This window comes from Corvus brachyrhynchos, unplaced genomic scaffold (assembly GCF_000691975.1).
Source record: "Corvus brachyrhynchos isolate BGI_N302 unplaced genomic scaffold, ASM69197v1 scaffold343, whole genome shotgun sequence".
NCBI classification, from domain to species: domain Eukaryota; kingdom Metazoa; phylum Chordata; class Aves; order Passeriformes; family Corvidae; genus Corvus; species Corvus brachyrhynchos.
In genome coordinates, this window is record NW_008237257.1 from 17,330 (window position 1) to 21,078 (window position 3,749).

The window sequence follows — 3,749 nt, forward strand, 5'->3', positions numbered from 1 at the left end:
CAGGGCCTTCCCCCCCCCGAGCGCCTGTGGCCAGCGGGGGCCCTGCCTCAGCCCCCACTGTGGCCGCTGTGCCTGCAGAGCCCCCGCTTTCATTTCCGCACCCTGCGAGCCCAGAGCACGAGCCGTGTGTGCCTGTCCCTCTGGGGCTGCCTCCTCCCTGCAAAGCCCTCCTGGCCCTTGGCCCCCACCATGCACTGCATCCTCAGTCCCAGAGTATGGCGGTGTCCTGCACTGGTAGGGAGGAGAAGAGAGATCCAGCAGGAAGGCATTATGCAGCAAGATTCCTTTATTCAATTATTTTACAACTCTTTTATAGACTTTTTTCTTCATAGTCTAATTGCTCAAAGGATCAGCCACGCCTTGGGGTGATTGGCTAAAATCCTAAAACATCCATTGCCAAAATATTTTTCTACTGTACTATAAACAAGGCTTTGCAAGGTCGCAGGTGTTCATAGTTTATAGAACTCTACAAATGTCTTCCCTGAGAGAGAAAAATATCTCACGGGACTGGAAAGAAGCAAGGAAAATTCTTGCTACCGGCATCTTTGTACCCATACCAGAGCTCCCTCACTGCCTTCTGCCCTGGGTTGTCAGGGCATGAAGAAGCTCCATCCATAGCCATGGCCCAACAGGCCCCATTGCTCTGGGATGGTGCTGGGGACACAGACACTCAACACCTTTTCTCCTTCCTCTCTCCACACTGCTTAATGATGTTGGCATTGCTGAGGGCTCTGCTGCCAACATCCAGAGCTCCTGTCAGTGCCAATCCCCCACATTCCCTTCCCCTCTCAGCTCTGGGCACAGTGTCCTGATTAGCCATATTCGCTTTCTATATAAATATATATATATATATAAATCTCATCTAAATTGCTGATAAATGAAATCTCAGGAAATTCTGTCCTCAATAAATAGTCATAACCTTGTCCTGTTATTTACTCTTGAAAGGTGGGGCTCCTTCCCTCCAAACTGTTTTTGGATGTCCCCAACATCCTCCTGATGGATGGACACACAGGTTGTCCCTCCAGATGTCAACACGCACACACTGGGCAGAGTTGAGGCGAGTGAAGCTCTTGCAGAGACTTTCAGCCTTCTTGGCTCCATGACAGAGTTTTTAGGGAAAATAAAGCTCAAACACCTTGAACCTGGGATTTTCCCAGGCTCTGCTGTGGCTGGCATTGCCTTCGTTCCACAGTGCAGCCCAGGCCAAGGGTCTGTGGCCATGATGGGCACCAGGCTGCTGTGTTCTCTTTTGAAGGCCTTCAGCTCAAAATGCTCTGAAGCTTCACTGTATGACAAGTTATGAGAAAAGGAGAGTTGCTGAAGCCATCTCCTGAGTTATCCAACAAGAGACAGCACATTCACATGGAACCTCTGTCTCTCTCTTTTCCTGTGTGAGGATCTGTGGGCATTTGCTGGAAATCCCTGGAGGGGCTCAGAAAGGCTCCTTTATGAGTTGTAATTATCCTGTTCCATCCCCAGTCATGGCTTCAGCTCTCCTGAAGGAAATGTTTGCTTGAAGACATCTCAAAAGACCCCCAGACCCTTCTCCACTAAAACACCCCACTCCCAGCTTTGTGGAGACCAGGCAGGGAAAGTGTCCACACAAGTTCTCTGAGAGGCAGAGGAAAATGAGGAAATGAGGATGGGGTGCTTTTCACATAGGTGTGTGCAGTTTGCGGGAAATTCGAGTCACCCCCCCTTGCGTTCTAGACATGGCTCACCCTTTTCGGGGTGTCGGGCTGGGTGTGGCTGGAGTGAAACGTCCTTCCGCTATTACAGACTACACACAACCTTGCAACCCCTTCTGTGTGTCAGATCCTGTCCATGATGCCAGTTTAATGTCACGATCCGCTAATGCCAGCGGGGGTTGTGATGGTTCGTTTATAGATCTCAGAGTGCAAAAGGACACAAGAGATTTCAGTTTTAATCAAAACAGTGCACCTTTATTAAGTGCCCACAACACGGTAATGCGATAGAGGAGAGAAAGAGAGAGAGATAAAGAAAACCAAGTAAAAGGGTAGAGAGGAAGAAGGGAGGGGAGGGGAGTAGCTACCAATGGATGAGACGAAGTCCTCGTGGTCTTTTGCCAATAGACTCGTCTTCTTTCCATGGGGAGATCTCATCTCAGTTATTTCAGAAAGTCCTACCAGTTCCCAGTGGGCACACCTGCAGGCAACACTTGGCAGACAATCCCACCTCAGCCAGGCCAGGACTCCTGTGCTCAGTCTCTGTCCTCAGCGATGATCATGAGGCAGATGAGGGATCTTCGGACCGTCTCTTACAAATGGTACCTTAACAATGGCTCTTGTCTATTAATACTTGGGACAGAGAATGCAAAACGTGGGGCATCTTCTGGATGAAGTGGCATATTGAAAAAACAGTCCTTTAAATCAATGATAACTAAAGGCCAATCTCTTGGAATCAGAGAGAGAGAAGGAAGCCCAGGCTGGAGGGGTCCCATATCTTGTTACTTCATTAATCTTTCTAAAATCTTGAAGCAGCCTCCAGGTATCAGAGGCCTTCTTGTGTATAACAGACACTGGTGAATTCCAAGGACTAGTTGTTTCTTTAATATGTCCTTTCTGCAGTTGTTCCTGAACTCATTTCTTAAGGGCACTCAATTTCTTCTCCTCTAGGGGCCATTGATTAACCCAAATGGCTTCATTGGTTTTCCACAAAAGCTTAGGGGTGATGAGTGCCTGCATGGCCCCCACTAAAAATCCACTTCCAACTTGACTCCCCATTCAGATAACAAGTACCTTCCCCAGACTGTAATAGGCCTCTTTACAATAAAAGGACGAACAATTGCTGTTTTTCCCTCAGATCCTCTGACTGTAATTGCAGATTCACTTTGTAAGCATAAAGTGGCGCCCCCTATACCTGTGAGGGTATCCAGGGGAGTTACCAGCTTCCAGTCTTTTGGCCAAAACAAGTGAGAAATGATAGTAAGACATCTGCTCCTGTATCTAATAAACCTTGAACCATGATTGTTTTGTTGTTATGCATTAAACTGCCAGTCAATAATGACCTGTTACGTCCAATATGTTCTGTCCAAAAAATCTCTGGTCCCAAATTTGAGTTTTCTGTTATAGGTTGCTGACCTTCCATCTCTATTGCTCTGCGTGCAGCTGTAGTAGGCACTGCAACAGCTGTGGCTAATTGTGTTCCTGCAGGAACAATTAAAGGAGGTTGTAACACTTGAGCCAAAATTGTAAGCTCTTCATAACAATTTGCTGAAACAATTGTTGGATAGACTACAAGACCTACAACACAACATGCATCTTTTCCCATAATTAAAAAGTCCTGCCTCTCTTCAGATGTCCCAGTAACTCCTGCGGGTATCAAGTAATGGGAACTGTTTATAAAACATTAATTTGGAGGCTGCCAAGGTACAGAATGCTCCAGGGGGCAAGAGGTTTGGGTCGCTCAGGAGGCATTTGACCATTCTGCTGACTGTATATGACTTTGGTCTCCAGAGGACTGGAGCTCTGACTGATGGACTGCTGCTATTTGTTTTGTCACGCAGCGGGACATCGTGCTCAAAAATCCGTTTCCCAGCAAAAGATTCCCATCTGCATCATACCTAGAGTGACACCTGTTAGCATAGTGTCTGTTGCAGTGGGGATCCTGCAACACGCATATACCAAACCAGGAGTCCCGTGGAAAGGAAATATATATGGACAGACAGATTCTTGATAGCTGTTTCAGAGAGATGTTTATTCCTCCAGCCGCATGGCCGGAGCTCTGCC